This window comes from Salvelinus fontinalis, chromosome 26 (genome assembly GCF_029448725.1).
Source record: "Salvelinus fontinalis isolate EN_2023a chromosome 26, ASM2944872v1, whole genome shotgun sequence".
Classification (NCBI taxonomy): domain Eukaryota; kingdom Metazoa; phylum Chordata; class Actinopteri; order Salmoniformes; family Salmonidae; genus Salvelinus; species Salvelinus fontinalis.
In genome coordinates, this window is record NC_074690.1 from 21,594,059 (window position 1) to 21,611,666 (window position 17,608).

Below are 17,608 nucleotides of genomic sequence, written 5' to 3' on the forward strand. Positions count from 1 at the left end.
GGCATGGTTGCCATGGTGAATTTCTACATGGGCGATCGAGGATTGCATGTTCCGCAGCCCTCCACTGTGTGTCAAGCAGCTTTCTGTGGAGAGACCCACAAAAATAGAGAACCAAGATAGAACTGTGAAAAATAGAAAAGAACAAACAGCATTCAGCTCTAAGCACCCATTCAATCGATACACTCACACACGCACAGTGTTATTTAACATCAGACTGTGAACTATGACAAATCTACACGTAGGAATTATTCAGTGTAGTGCAACCTGATAGAAATGCAATGTATAAAGCTGACACAATTCATTGTTGTATATGACAGAGAATAATGCATTTTCTAAACAATACATTTCTATTTCAATGGTCCGCAACGATGCATTCTCCTGGATAGACCACTGGTATCGTTGTATAACACGGTGGGTTGGCTGGTGAAGAAATGAGAGGAGAGATTTCCTCATTGAAAAGCTGTTTCGGTGGATAATCTTGCTGTTGAATAGAATGTTCTTTCTACGTCAGAGGAGAAGACACAGGAGACATGATGCTATGCTTTGCTATATGTTCTACAGTGCATTCGGAAAGTATTCAGACCCCTTGAATGTTTTCACATTTTGTTACGTTACAGCCTTATTCTAAAATGGATTAAATAGTTTTTTCCTCATCAATCTACACACAATATGTCACGTTCTGACCTTTATTTCCTTTGTTTTGTCTTTATTTAGTATGGTCAGGGCGTGAGTTGGGGTGGGCAGTCTATGTGTGTTTTTGTATGTTGGGGTTTGAGTTCGGCCTGGTATGGTTCTCAATCAGAGGCAGCTGTCAATCGTTGTCCCTGATTGAGAATCATACTTAGGTAGCCTGGGTTTCACTTTTGGTTTGTGGGTGTTTGATTCCGTGTAAACGTTATGGACACTTACCACGCTGCACCTTGGTCCTCACCTTCTTCCACCGACGACAGCCGTTACACAATACCCCATAATGACAAAGCAAAAACAGGTTTTTAGAAATGTTTGCAAATGTATAAAAAAAAGAAACGGAAATATCACATTTACATAAGTATTTAGACCCTTTACTCAGTACTTTGTTGAAGAACCTTTGGCAGGGATTACAGCCTAGAGTCTTCTTAGGTATGATGCTAAAAGCTTCGCACAATTCTCTGCAGATCCTCTCAAGCTCTGTCAGGTTAGATGGGGAGTGTTTCTGCTCAGCTATTTTCAGGTCTCTCTAGAGATGTTTGATCGGGTTCAAGTCCGGGCTTGAACCTTTAGAGACTTGTCCCGAAGCCACTCCTGTGTTGTCTTGGCTGTGTGCTTAGGGTCTTTATCCTTTTGGAAGGTGAACCGTCGCCCCAGTCTTAGGTCCTGAGCGCTCTGGAACAGGTTTTCATCAAGGATCTCTCTGTACTTTGCTCCGTTCATCTTTCCCTCAAGCCTGACTAGCCTTCCAGTCCCTGCCTCTGAAAAACATCCCCACAGCATGATGTTGCCACCATCATGCTTCACTGTAGGGATGGTGCCATGTTTCCTCCATACGTGACGCTTGGCATTCAGGCCAAAGAGTTCCATCTTGGTTTCATCAGACCAGAGAATCTTGTTTCTCATGGTCAGAGTCCTTTAGGTGCCTTTTGGCAAACTCCAAGCGGGCTGTCATGTGCCTTTTATTGAGGAGTGGCATCTGTCTGGCTACTCTACCATAAAGGCCTGATTGGTGGAGTGCTGCAGAGATGGTTGTCCTTCTGGAAGGTTCTCCCATCTCCACAGAGGAACTCTGGAGCTCTATCAGAGTGACCATCGAGTACTTGGTCACCTCCCTGACCAAGGCCCTTCTCCCCTGGTATGCTCAGTTTGGCCAGGCAGCCAGCTCTAGGAAGAGTCTTGGTGGTTCCAAACTTCTTCCATTTAAGAATGAAGGAGGGCACTGTGTTCTTGGGGACCTTCAATGCTGCAGACATTTTTTGGTACCATTTCCTTAGATCTGTGCCTTGACACAATCCTGTCTCAGAGCTCTACGGACAATTCCTTTGACCTCATGGCTTGGTTTTTGTATCACATCTGGCTGTGATTGGGAGTCCCATAGGGCGGTGCACGATTTTCCCTGTGTTGTCCTGGTTTGGCCGGGGTAGGCCATCATTGTAAATAAGAATTTGTTCTTATCCTGTTTGGGCTGCAAGCCCGAAATCGGACGAAAATGACAACAGCTGCAGGGCGCGAAATTCAAAATCTATTTTTTAAAAATATTTAACTTTTACACATTAACAAGTCCAATACAGCATTTGAAAGATAAACATCTTGTCAATCCAGCCAACATGTCCGATTTTTTAAATGTTTTACAGAGAAAACACCACATATATTTATGTTAGCTCACCACCAAATACAAAAGTGGACAGACACGTATGGATATTGTCACGCCCTGGCCTTATTATTCTTTGTTTTCTTTATTATTTTAGTTAGGTCAGGGTGTGACATGGGGAATGTTTATGTTTTGTTGGTTTTGGGTGTTTATTTGGTAAAGGGGTTATGGGGTGTAGTAGATGGTTTTGTGTTGAGTGTATATGTCTAGAGTTGTCTATGTTGGTTAGTTATCTAGGAGAGTCTATGGTTACCTGAATGAGTTCCCAATTAGAGACAGCTGATTTCGGTTGTCTCTGATTGGGAGCCTTATTTAGGGTAGCCATAGGCTCTCATTGGTTGTGGGTAATTGTCTATGTAGAACGTTTGTAGCCTGTATGTATGTGCACAACGTTTGTAGCTTCACGGTTGTTTTGTTGTTTTGTTGTTTTGTTAAAGTGTTTCGTGTCGTGTTCATCTTCGTCTTTTAAATAAAAAAAGAGAAGATGTATTCATATCCAGCTGCGCCTTGGTCCTCATTCTCTCCAGTACATGATCGTGACAGAATTACCCACCATAGGACCAAGCGGCATGACCAGCGGCAACAGGAGAAATACAAGGATTCATGGACATGGGAGGAAATTTTAGACCGGGAGGTACCAGGAGAATATAACCGCCCCAAAGCTGAGCTGGAGGCAGCGAAAGCAGAGAGGCGGCGATATGAGGAGCTAGCTCGGAGACAGGAAAAGGAACCTACAAAGGATCTGGGCTACACTACGTGGGAGGAGATTGACAGGTGGGCGATCAACCCAGGGAGAGTGCCGGAGCCCGCCTGGGATTCTCTGGCGCAGTGCGAGGAGGGATACCGGCGAATGGAGGCAGCACGACGAAGCGGTAGGAAGCCTGTGGGAAAACCCAAAAAATTTCTTTGGGGGGGGCTTAAAGGGAGAGTGGCGAAGTCAGGTAGGAAACCTGCGCCTACTCCCTGTAATTACCGTGGAGAGCGAGAGTACGGGCAGACACCGTGTTACGCAGTAGAGCGCACGGTGTCTCCTGTACGTGTGCATAGCCCGGTGCGGGTTATTCCACCTCCCCGCACTGGCAGGGCTAGATTGAGTATTGAGCCGGATGTCATGAAGCCGGCCCTACATATCTGGCCACCAGTGCGTCTCCTCGGGCCGGTTTACATGGCACCAGCCTTACGCATGGTGTCCCCGGTTCGCCTACATAGCCCGGTGCGGGTTATTCCACCTCCCCGCACTGGTCGGGCAACGGGGAGCATTCAACCAGGTAAGGTTGGTCAGGCTCAATGCTCAAGGGAGCCAATACGCCTGCACGGTCCGGTATTTCCGGCGCCACCTCCCCGCCCCAGTTCAGTGCCACCAGTGCCTACACCACGTAACAGGCTTCCAGTGTGTCTCCAGAGCCCTGTTCCTCCTCCACGCACTCGTCCTATGGTGCGTGTCTCCAGCCCGGTATCACCAATTCCGGCACCACGCACTAAGCCTATTGTGCGTCTCCAGAGTCCTGTGCATCCTGTTGCTGCTCCCCGCATTAGCCCTGAGATGCGTGTCCCCAGTCCGGTACCACCAGTTCCGGCCCCACGCACTAGGCCTAATGTGCGTCCCCAGGGTCCAGTATGCCCTGTTCCTGCTCCCCGCACTAGCCCTGAGATGCGTGTCCCCAGCCCGGTGCCACCAGTCCCGGCACCACGCACCAGGCCTACAGTGCGCCTCAGCCGGCAGGAGTCTGCCGTCTGCACAGCAATGACTGAACTGCCCGTCTCCCCAGCGCCATCTGAGCCATCCGTCTCCCCAGCGCCATCTGAGCCATCCGTCTCCCCAGCGCCATCTGAGCCATCCGTCTGCAATGAGCCTGCAAAGCCGCCCGTCTGCCATGAGCCTGCAAAGCCGCCCGTCTGCCATGAGCCCACTGAGCCGTCCGCCAGACAGGAGCCGCTAGAGCCGCCAGCCAGACAGGAGCCGCTAGAGCCGTCCGTCAGACAGGATCTGCCAGAGCCGCCAACCAGACAGGATCTGCCAGAGCCGCCAACCAGACAGGATCTGCCAGAGCCGCCAACCAGACAGGAGCAGCCAGATCAGTCAGCCAGCCATGAGCAGCCAGATCCGTCAGCTAGCCATGAGCAGCCAGATCCGTCAGCCAGCCATGAGCAGCCAGATCCGTCAGCCAGCCATGAGCAGCCAGATCCGTCAGCTAGCCATGAGCAGCCAGATCCGTCAGCTAGCCATGAGCAGCCAGATCCGTCAGCTAGCCATGAGCAGCCAGATCCGTCAGCTAGCCATGAGCAGCCAGATCCGTCAGCTAGCCATGAGCAGCCAGATCCGTCAGCCAGCCATGGGCCATCCCTCAGTCCGGAGCTGCAGTCCCTCAGTCCGGAGCTGCCATTCTTCAGTCCGGAGCTGCCCCTTACCCTGGTGCTGCCCCTTACCCTGGTGCTGCCCCTTACCCTGGTACTGCCCCTGATCCTGGTACTGCCCCTTACCCTGGTACTGGACCTTAGTCCGGAGCTGTCCCTTAGTCCGGAACTGCCCCTTAATACAATGGGGTTAATGTGGAGGGGGGTCGTTTGGAGGAGGCCTAGGAGGTGGTTAGGTACTGTGGTGACGTGGGGACTACGACCAGAGCCGGAGCCGCCACCGTGGAGGGGAGCCCACCCAGACCCTCCCCTAGACTGTGTATGGTGCGCCCGGAGTTCGCGCCTCAAGGGGGGGGTTATGTCACGCCCTGGCCTTATTATTCTTTGTTTTCTTTATTATTTTAGTTAGGTCAGGGTGTGACATGGGGAATGTTTATGTTTTGTTGGTTTTGGGTGTTTATTTGGTAAAGGGGTTATGGGGTGTAGTAGATGGTTTTGTGTTGAGTGTATATGTCTAGAGTTGTCTATGTTGGTTAGTTATCTAGGAGAGTCTATGGTTACCTGAATGAGTTCCCAATTAGAGACAGCTGATTTCGGTTGTCTCTGATTGGGAGCCTTATTTAGGGTAGCCATAGGCTCTCATTGGTTGTGGGTAATTGTCTATGTAGAACGTTTGTAGCCTGTATGTATGTGCACAACGTTTGTAGCTTCACGGTCGTTTTGTTATTTTGTTAAAGTGTTTCGTGTTTATTGTTTGTCATCTTTTAAAATAAAAGAAGATGGCTTATTTTCCAACTGCTGCATTTTGGTCCGTCAATCCGCCACACGATCGTGACAGATATGATTATGAAGTATGAATTATGATTCAAGTAGCATGCACAAGCCAACCGAAATAAACTAAAACCAACCTAAAGAGCCCAGAAAAAACTACCTCAGATGACAGTCATATAACATGTTACACAATAAATCTATGTTTTGTTCATAAAAAGTGCATATTTTAGCTATAAATCAGTTTTACATTGATGCTACCCAAAAATGCTAACACATAGCTAGAGTCTGAATCCAGACGGGAGTAGTCGGCTACTAATTACACCTCATAAAACATTTCAGAAAAACATATGGTGGATAACTAATGAAAGACAGATATCGTGTGAATAAAGCCAACATTTCCGATTTTTGAAGTGTTTTACAGCGAAAACACAATATATCGTTATATTAGCTAACAACATAAGCTAGCATAAGTCAGCACTAGCATTGGTCAAGCGCTAGCCTAGCACAGTTAGCCCACTTAGCACAGCACAGCTCAACAGATATATGAAAAAGCATCCCAAATTGGGTCTTATCTTTCTTGATATTCCATCAGAATGTTGTAACGGGGTCCAATGTCCAGTAGAGTCTTTAGTTGGGTTCCAGAACGAATTATTTCCCTCTTTGGTTAGCAAGCACAATAGCATTGCGGCGCTACACAGCGTTTCTTCAAAAAATTCTTCCGTCGTATCACATCTAAAGTCCAGAATAAATTGCAATAATATAATTAAAGTATATTGAAAAAACATACTTTAGGATGATTTTGTGACATGTATCAAATAATATCGTAGTCAGACATCATATTCACCGTTATCTACCTTGTTCCAGAAGCCGAGACCAAATTATGCTTCGCGCCCGGAATTTTTTTTTAACTGCGCAGGTCTCACAAGAAGGTGTGTTATTCAGTCCATGGACGAGATATTCGACTCCTTTCAATTCTCACTTCCGCATTACAGCCTGACGAAGACGTGTGACGTGTCCCTATGGTCCCAAGTCAAAGGGCCTTTTATAGAGAAGGTCTTAAAGAGACACATCGCATTTTGGAAATCTCAATTCGGCTGGGAAAATGGCTGTAAAAATATTTCTGTTCGACTTAGAGAAACAATTCAAACCTTTTTAGAAACTATAGACTGTTATCTATCCAACAGTAGTAAATATATGCATATTGGAAAATAAAAAGTTTCTTAGGAGGCCGTTTGAAAATGTGCACACATTTTCCAGTTTTTTTAATATTCAGCTTGCAGCCCAAACAGGTTAACTGACTTGCCCAGTTAAATAAAACATTTTTTTTTAAACGGAGATCAATTTTGAGTCTCAGAGCAAAGGGTTTGAATACTTATGTAAGTAAGGTACTTCTGTTTTTTTTCTCAATACATTTCCACACACACACACACAAAAAAAAAACAGTTTTTGCTTCGTCATGATGTGGTATTGTGTGTAGATTGATGAGGGAAACATGTAATTTAATCAATTTTCAAAAAAGGTTGTAACATAACAAGATTTGGAAAAAGGGAAGGGGTCTGAATACTTTCTGAATGCAATGTATGTCAGAACATTGGAGGTACAGGCAGTCATGCAATGTGTAGCTACTGCATTTGCTTTCATGTCTTAATCCCTAAGAGTCTAAGCCGGGTGGGGGGTTCTACTAAGCTGACACATGGAATTGTTTTAAAATGGTCATGCCAAGGATCATTTAGGTATTTGATTTAGAATTTTAGGACCCCTTTAGGTATAAAAAAATATATAAAATACATTTATTTGATGAAAATTTTAATTTGGCCTTACTGCTATTAGCCCATAGAAATGCGTTGAATAACCGATTCATGCATGGAAAAATAAATACATTTTTATTAAGTTTGTTTTAAAGAGTCTGTCCTATATCTGACAGATATTCTTCAGTATTGGTGGGTCCCCTGTGAGACTGTTGAGCTAATGGAGGCGTATGCGATTAGTATGAGGTTGTAAGTAACATGAAGATTTACCAGGACATAGACATATCTGATATTGTCAGAAAGCTTAACTTCTTGTTAATCTAACTACACTGTCCAATTTACAGTAGCTATTACAGTGAAAGAATACCATGCTATTGTTTGAGGAGAGTGCACAATTTTGAACATGAAAAGTTGTTAATAAACAAATTAGGCACATTTGGGCAGTCTTGATACACATTTTTTAAGTGAAATGCAATGGTTCATTGGATCAGTCTAAAACTTTGCACATACACTGCTGCCATCTAGTGGCCAAAACCTAAATTGCACCTCGTCTGGAGGTGCATTATGACCTTTCTCTTGCATTCCAAAGATGACGGTACAAAAAAAATGTTTTTTTTTCTTTGTATTATCTTTTACCAGATCTAATGTGTTATATTTTCCTACATTCCTTTCACATTTCCACAAACTCCAAAGTGTTTCCTTTCAAATGGTACCAAGAATATGCCTATCCTTGTTTCAGGGCCTGAGCGACAGGCAGTTAGATTTGGGTATGTCATTTTAGGCAAAACATTTAAAATAAGGGTCCGATCCTTAAGAGGAGATATAAGAAAGATGAGTAAATTAGTATAACTTTTACCCATATTTAACCAATTTGTTTTGGCACTAAACTACTTCCATATATACTTAAACTGATACCGGCTACCTTCAGACGAGTCTTGTAAGGCTTTTCACCTTTCCGTAGATGGGTGATATTAGATTTGTAGGCCAAACCATTTGGTCGCTACAGACGTTTTTGTGAGAAGACCGATTCTTGGGATGTCTCATGGTCTGACAAACACCACTGTAGCTCGGCCACCTTCCACCGCAGATGCTGAAGGCCATTGACGGATGCGGTGGATTGAGACAAGATATGTCTAGTTCAACCCTCCTGCTGTGTTCCGGTCGAATTGGACCGATTTACAAGTTTTCTCAAAATGTAGTTCATTTAATCTGATTGTCATTAGGTTCCATGACTTTGTCCACACACATCTGAACACACAACATTTTGATGATTTTTGATGATTGTCACAACATTTTTGTTGTTTTATTTAACTTTTGTACACCTGTGGTGTTCCAGGTCAAAAATGACCGGTCATTAGAAATGAATGGGTGAGACAACAATTAGTGTATAAAATTGAGTTCAGGCACATGCCCATTCATCAAATGGACACACTTCCTCTCCCAGACCCCCACATGAATGTGTGTTTGAGCACACACACACAAATACACATACACATACACACACACACCTCATTCCCCTTCTTTTCTTTCCTCAATAGAATCTTTCCCCCACGAGAACCACACTTGTTGGCATTCTCATAAATAATCGCAACACTGTTTCAATAATATATAGAACTTTTCTCGCAACTCTAGTATATAAAGTTTTTTTGAGGCATTGCTCACAATTCATTCTGTGGCAGCACAATGACCAAATGATATACTGTACGTGAGGCTCTTGAGCATATCTTTGATCATGACACTGGTGAGGAGGAAAGAATCCTTGTTAAACGTTGACACAAAGTAGTCTGTGATAAATAGCACGATATGTTTCATCTGAGTATGTGTTATAGTCAAAATAATCCATACATTATGCTTTTTTAAACTCAAAAGCGAGTTGTATGAGCTCAGGTCAATAAGGCCTACAGGCCATAAATAGCAAATAGAAGTTAAAAACTTGTAATGTTCACAAGAACTTAAGTTGATTAAATGATCTAACACAACATTAGATGATAATGTATGTATTATTATGGATTTACAATCAGATATAATGGGGGCGGTCATTTTGGAGAGTTAAACAGAACAGGAGGGTTAAACACAACAGGAGGGTTAAACAGAACAGGAGGGTTAAACAGAACAGGAGGGTTAAACAGAACAGGAGGGTTAAACAGAACAGGAGGGTTAAACACAACACTAGGGTTAAACAGAACAGGAGGGTTAAACAGAACAGGAGGGTTAAACAGAACAGGAGGGTTAAACAGAACAGGAGGGTTAAACAGAACAGGAGGGTTAAACAGAACAGGAAGTTTAAACAGAACAGGAAGTTTAAACAGAACAGGAGGGTTAAACAGAACAGGAGGGTTAAACACAACACTAGGGTTAAACAGAACAGGAGGGTTAAACAGAACAGGAGGGTTAAACAGAACAGGAGGGTTAAACAGAACAGGAGGGTTAAACACAACACTAGGGTTAAACAGAACAGGAGGGTTAAACAGAACAGGAGGGTTAAACAGAACAGGAAGTTTAAACAGAACAGGAAGTTTAAACAGAACAGGAGGGTTAAACAGAACAGGAGGGTTCAACACAACACTAGGGTTAAACAGAACAGGAGGGTTCAACACAACACTAGGGTTAAACAGAACAGGAGGGTTAAACAGAACAGGAGGGTTCAACACAACAGGAGGGTTCAACACAACAGGAGGGTTCAACACAACAGGAGGGTTCAACACAACAGGAGGGTTCAACACAACAGGAGGGTTCAACACAACAGGAGGGTTCAACAGAACAGGAGGGTTAAACAGAACAGGAGGGTTCAACACAACACTAGGGTTAAACAGAACAGGAGGGTTAAACAGAACAGGAGGGTTCAACACAACAGGAGGGTTCAACACAACAGGAGGGTTCAACACAACAGGAGGGTTCAACACAACAGGAGGGTTCAACACAACAGGAGGGTTCAACAGAACAGGAGGGTTAAACAGAACAGGAGGGTTAAACACAACAGGAGGGTTAAACACAACAGGAGGGTTAAACACAACAGGAGGGTTAAACACAACAGGAGGGTTAAACAGAACAGGAGGGTTAAACAGAACAGGAGGGTTAAACAGAACAGGAGGGTTAAACACAACAGGAGGGTTAAACACAACAGGAGGGTTAAACAGAACAGGAGGGTTAAACAGAACAGGAGGGTTAAACAGAACAGGAGGGTTAAACACAACAGGAGGGTTAAACACAACAGGAGGGTTAAACACAACAGGAGGGTTAAACAGAACAGGAGGGTTAAACAGAACAGGAGGGTTAAACAGAACAGGAGGGTTAAACAGAACAGGAGGGTTAACACAACAGGAGGGTTAAACAGAACAGGAGGGTTAAACAGAACAGGAGGGTTAAACACAACAGGAGGGTTAAACAGAACAGGAGGGTTAAACAGAACAGGAGGGTTAAACACAACAGGAGAGTTAAACACAACAGGAGAGTTAAACACAACAGGAGGGTTAAACACAACAGGAGGGTTAAACACAACAGGAGGGTTAAACACAACAGGAGGGTTAAACAGAACAGGAGGGTTAAACAGAACAGGAGGGTTTAACAGAACAGGAGGGTTAAACAGAACAGGAGGGTTAAACAGAACAGGAGGGTTAAACAGAACAGGAGGGTTTAACACAACAGGAGGGTTAAACAGAACAGGAGGGTTAAACAGAACAGGAGGGTTGTAACGGCGGTCCCTCATAACTCCGGTTCCTCTCTCCGGTAGCCTCTGCTCTCCTCAGTGCCTCCAGCTGTTCCCATGGACGGTGATTCACTTTAGCCCATGGTCCTTCTCCGTTAAATATTTGCTCCCAACTCCATAAGTCCTGTATACTTCCCCGTTGCTCCAAATTACGCTGCTTGGTTCTGGATTCCTGGTGGGTGATTCTGTAACGGCGGTCCTCCTCCTCTTCATCTTCGGAAGAGGAGGAGTATTGAGGGAACCAAGGCGCAGCGTAGTGAAATGACATTTTATTTAACAAAGACACGAACTTGAATAAACTAACAAAAATAACAAACGGTGTAGACAAACCTATACGACGAACTCACATAAAACAAGAAGAACGCACGAATAGGACAATTAGACTACACAAACCGAACAAACCGTAACAGTCCCGTATGGTGCAAACAATTACACAGACACGGAAGACAATCACCCACAACGAACACTGTGACAACGCCTACCTAAATATGACTCTCAATTAGAGGAACGCCAAACACCTGCCTCTAATTAAGAGCCATACCAGGCAACCCAAAACCAACACAGAAACAGAAAACATAGAATGCCCACCCAAACTCACGTCCTGACCAACTAACACATATAACAAATTAACAGAAATAGGTCAGGAACGTGACATAACCCCCCCCATAAGGTGCGAACTCTGGGCGCACCAGCACAAAATCTAGGGGAGGGTCTCGGTGGGCATCTAACCACGGTGGTGGCTCAGGCTCCGGGCGAGGTCCCCACCCCACCATAGTCAATCCCAACCTCCATCTACCCCTAAGAATGTCCACCCTCCTTTTACCCCCACAAAATCTTCTTAGTAACATCACTGATAGGGACAGCACCGGGACAGAGAGATAGATCAAGACAGAGGGATAGATAAGAATATAGAGGTAGATCAAGATAGAGAGGGAGATAATGATAGAGGGGCAACTCCGGACTGAAAGGCAGCTCCGAACAGAGAGACAGCTCTGGACTGATGGGCAGTTCTGGGTATATAGCCGTTTCAGGCTGAAGGGCAGCTCATGGCTGACTGACGAATCTGGACGCTCATGGCAGGCTGACGGCTCTCGACGCTTATGGCAGGCTGACGGCTCTCGACGCTCATGGCAGGCTGACGGCTCTCGACGCTCATGGCAGGCTGACGGCTCTCGACGCTCATGGCAGGCTGACAGCTCTGGACGCTCATGGCAGGCTGACAGCTCTGGACGCTCATGGCTCTCTGACGGCTCTGGCCGCTCATGGCTCGCTGGCGGCTCTGGCAGATCCTGTCTGGTTGGCGGCTCTGGCAGATCCTGTCTGGTTGGCGGCTCTGGCAGATCCTGTCTGGTTGGCGGCTCTGGCAGATCCTGTCTGGTTGGCGGCTCTGGCAGATCCTGTCTGGTTGGCGGCTCTGGCAGATCCTGTCTGGTTGGCGGCTCTGGCAGATCCTGTCTGGTTGGCGGCTCTGGCAGATCCTGTCTGACGGACGGCTCTAGTGGCTCCTGTCTGGCGGACGGCTCTAGCGGCTCCTGTCTGGCGGACGGCTCTAGCGGCTCCTGTCTGGCGGACGGCTCTAGCGGCTCCTGTCTGGCGGACGGCTCTAGCGGCTCCTGTCTGGCGGACGGCTCTAGCGGCTCCTGTCTGGCGGACGGCTCTGTAGGCTCATGGCAGACGGGCGGCTTTGCAGGCTCATGGCAGACGGGCGGCTTTGCAGGCTCATGGCAGACGGATGGCTCAGACGGCGCTGGGGAGACGGATGGCTCAGATGGCGCTGGGGAGACGGATGGCTCAGATGGCGCTGGGGAGACGGATGGCTCAGATGGCGCTGGGGAGACGGATGGCTCAGATGGCGCTGGGGAGACGGATGGCTCTGGCCGGATACGGCGCACTGTAGACCTGGTGCGTGGTGCCGGAACTGGAGGCACCGGGCTAAGGACACGCACCTTCATACTAGTGCGGGGAGCAGGGACAGGGCACACTGTACTCTCAAAGCCCACTCTATACCTGGTGCGTGGTACCGGCACTGGTGACACCGGGCTGAGGACAAGCACATCAGGATTAGTAGGGGGAGAAGAAACAGTGTGTACAGGGCTCTGGAGACGCACAGGAGGCTTAGTGCGTGGTGCCGGAACTGGAGGCACCGAACTGGATACACGCACTACAGGGAGAGTGCGTGGAGGAGGAACAGGGCTCAGGAGACGCACTGGTAGCCTAGTGCGTAGTGTAGGCACTGTAGGTACTAGGCTGGGGCGGGGAGGTGGCGCAGGAAATACCTGACCGTGGAGGCGTACTGGCTCTCTTGAGCATTGAGCCTGCCCAACCTTACCTGGTTGAATGCTCCCGGTCGCCCGACCAGTGCGGGGAGGTGGAATAACCCGCACCGGCCTATGTAGGCGAACCGGGGAAACCATGCGTAAGGCAGGTGCCATGTATGCCGGCCCGAGGAGACGCACTGGAGACCAGACGCGTTGAGCCGGCCTCATGACACCTGGCTCAATACCCAATCTAGCTCTACCAGTGCGGGGAGGTGGAATAACCCGCACTGGGCTATGCACTCGTACAGGAGACACCTTGCGCTCTACTGCGTAACACGGCGCCTGCCCGTACTCCCGCTCTCCACGGTAAGCCTGGGAAGTGGGCGCAGGTCTCCTACCTGCCCTTGGCCCACTACCTCTTAGCCTCCCCCCCCCAAGAAATTTTTGGGTGTTACTCACGGGCTTTTTGGGCTTCCGTGCCAGACGCGTTCCCTCATAACTCCGGTTCCTCTCTCCGGTAGCCTCTGCTCTCCTCAGTGCCTCCAGCTGTTCCCATGGACGGTGATTCACTTTAGCCCATGGTCCTTCTCCGTTAAATATTTGCTCCCAACTCCATAAGTCCTGTATACTTCCCCGTTGCTCCAAATTACGCTGCTTGGTTCTGGATTCCTGGTGGGTGATTCTGTAACGGCGGTCCTCCTCCTCTTCATCTTCGGAAGAGGAGGAGTATTGAGGGAACCAAGGCGCAGCGTAGTGAAATGACATTTTATTTAACAAAGACACGAACTTGAATAAACTAACAAAAATAACAAACGGTGTAGACAAACCTATACAACGAACTCACATAAAACAAGAAGAACGCACGAATAGGACAATTAGACTACACAAACCGAACAAACCGTAACAGTCCCGTATGGTGCAAACAATTACACAGACACGGAAGACAATCACCCACAACGAACACTGTGACAACGCCTACCTAAATATGACTCTCAATTAGAGGAATGCCAAACACCTGCCTCTAATTAAGAGCCATACCAGGCAACCCAAAACCAACACAGAAACAGAAAACATAGAATGCCCACCCAAACTCACGTCCTGACCAACTAACACATATAACAAATTAACAGAAATAGGTCAGGAACGTGACAAGGGTTAAACACAACAGGAGGGTTAAACAGAACAGGAGGGTTAAACAGACTGATTTTGATGGGGATTTTTTTATTATGCTAATTCGATTTTCACAGGATCGTGGACATCGACTCCAGGTTTTAATTAGAGCTTTCCCAGTTGTTAACACACGTTTGCTGAAACTACATCTCAAGTACTCATAACTCTAAACACAAAACAGTTACCAATTTTTCCAAAACCCCACAGACATCAAGCTAAATGAAACACAGCAATCAAAATCATGTACTCCCTGCTCAAAATGAAACTCTGCAAACAAATGAGACATACACACACTATGAAGGAATCTAACTTAGTGACAACCGAGATCACACTAATGTGACATATTCAAAACACTACTATCAGAACCTATTTCAGTGTAGACTAAGATTTTGTTGTTAAACCGTATATTGTTTGTGTACTCAAACAAGAAAGGAACACAAATGCAAACATTTTTGTTTTATATTTAAACATGACTCAATACATGCCACACAGCATACTGTTAGCACACATACAGTAAAAATGCAAACATACAATAAATACATTGTAATAACCTGGCTAGATCATAAAAAAACAATTGTCCACACAGAGGAGTTTACGAATGTATGGTTTATTAACCTGTCTAGGCTGAGGGTGCCGCTAGCGGCACTCCCCCCCCCCACCCCCACTGAAAAGGCAGAAGCCGCGAAATTCAAAAAAAATATTTTTTTAAAATATTTAACTTTCACACATTAAAGTCCAATACAGCTAATGAAAGACACAGATCTTGTGAATCCAGCCAACATGTCCGATTTTTAAAATGTTTTACAGGGAAGACACAATATGTAAAGATGTAAATCTATTACCTAAAAACACATTAGCATAATCCACCATCTTTTATTTGTCCACCAACACCAGTAGCTATCACCAATTCGGCTAAACTAAGATATTTATAGCCCCCAACCAAGAAAAAAACTCATCAGATGACAGTCTGATAACATATTTATGGTATGGGATAGGTTTTGTTAGAAAAATGTGCATATTTCAGGTAGATGGCATAGGTTACAATTGCACCCACCGTCACAAATGGACTAGAATAACTACATAGAGCAACGTGTTTACCTACTTACTAATCATCAAACATTTCGTAAAAATACACAGCATACACTAATCGAAAGACACAGATCCTGTGAATACAGACAATATTTCAGATTTTCTAAGTGTCTTACAGCGAAAACACAATAAATCGTTATATTAGCATAGCACATAGCACATAGCAGCCCAGCATTGATTCTAGCCAAAGTGAGCGATAACGTCAACATCGCCAAAATATATGAATTTTTTCACTAACCTTCTCAGAATTCTTCAGATGACACTCCTGTAACATCATATTACACAATCCATATAGAGTTTGATCGAAAATGTGCATATTTAGCCACCAAAATCATGGTTAGACAATGTGAAATGTAGCCCAGCTGGTGAGAAAATGTCCGTGCGCCATATTAGACAGTGATCTACTCTTATACATAAATACTCATAAACGTGACTAAAAAATATAGGGTGGACAGGGATTGATAGACAATTTAATTCTTAATACAATCGCGGAATTACATTTTTTAAATTATCCTTACTTTTCAATACAGTTTGCGCCAAGCGAAGCTACGTCAAAAAACATGGCGTCCTAAGCCACTAACATTTTTCGACAGAAACACGATTTATCATAATAAAAATGTCCTACTTTGAGCTGTTCTTCCATCAGTATCTTGGGCAAAGGATCCTTTCTTGGGTCTAATCGTCTTTTGGTGGAAAGCTGTCCTCTTGCCATGTGGAAATGCCAACTGCGTTCGGGATGAACTGGAAGCGTGCCCAGCAATTCACAGCGTTTCAGAAATAAATGTCCCAAAATCGCACTAAACGGATATAAATTGCTATAAAACGCTTTAAATTAACTACCTTATGATGTTTTTAACTCCTATAACGAGTAGAAACATGACCAGAGTAATATTACTCCCTCCACTAATGCTTGGAACAGGTGCGGGTCGGTGTCCTCCACGCGCATAACGCAGCTCCAAAAGACTTACTAGCTACAGGGTTTTTTAATTTATAGTGCCTGTGAACGCGCAATCGACCCCATTCAAATCGTCATCACGTAAAGGCATCCAGGGGAAGACGTAAGCAGTGTCCGTATACTCATAGCAATAACTGTGGCCTTTTAACTGACTCCAGATCAGGGGCCAACATTTCTGAAATCTGACTCTATGTCAGGGAAATTGCTGTAGAATGGGTTCTGTTCCACTTAGAGACAAAATTTCAACTCCTATAGAAACTATAGACTGTTTTCTATCCAATAATAATAATAATATGCATATTGTACGATCAAGAATTTTGTGGGAAGCCGTTTCAAAAATTACACGATTAGCATAAATAGTGACAACAGCGCCCCCAGCCTCAACAGGTTAACCCAACTCCACACAGGCTACTGGCCGTAGCCCACGCCAAATAAATGACAGATATCCTGGAAAACAACCTTGACCTTCTCTTGTGAAGATCAGACGTAGGAGAGAGCTCAATGGCTTAACATGGTCTTAACTTCCAATGCTCCATCCCCCTGCCCAATCCCCCGGTTGCTACAATATTTTGCGTATGCAAAGGAAGAAAAATAGACCTATTTGTACTACTGTACAAACAGTAGATCAATTGATAACAAAAAAACTGTCAAAATACAGTAAAATCAAAATCATAAGTCAAGAAACAAATACTCCATTGCTTTAACAAAATCAGTTCTGTCTGTTGTTTTGGTCCGGCTACAGCTTTTCATCAACATCACAGGTGATATTCTCTGGCCAGACAGAAGGGGAAATATCTTCTGGCATGATGCATCCACCCCTGCTGGAATGTCACCACAGGCCTTCTCCATTGCCCGGAGAAGGGTAAGACATTCATGGTATTTGTGATCGTACACTTTCCACTGCCATGCTGAAAACAACTCCTTAATGGGGTTGAATTCCTTTCAAATGGGACTCCTCAGATTTGCTTCATCTGGAGATGGTATTTCTTAAGGATGTGGGCTATGGTTGATAAACTCACTCTGATGTTATGGAAGATGGCAGGGATTTCAATCATCTGTTTTTGGATTTCCTGCAGTCTTATGACATTATTTTCAACTACCATTTGCACAATGGCAGCCTCCTGTTTGCCTGTAAATAGATGCATTGTACCACCACGTGGTTGTCATCTCTCAGTTCTACAAAAACAAAATAGCATACAGTACAGTAAACACTAA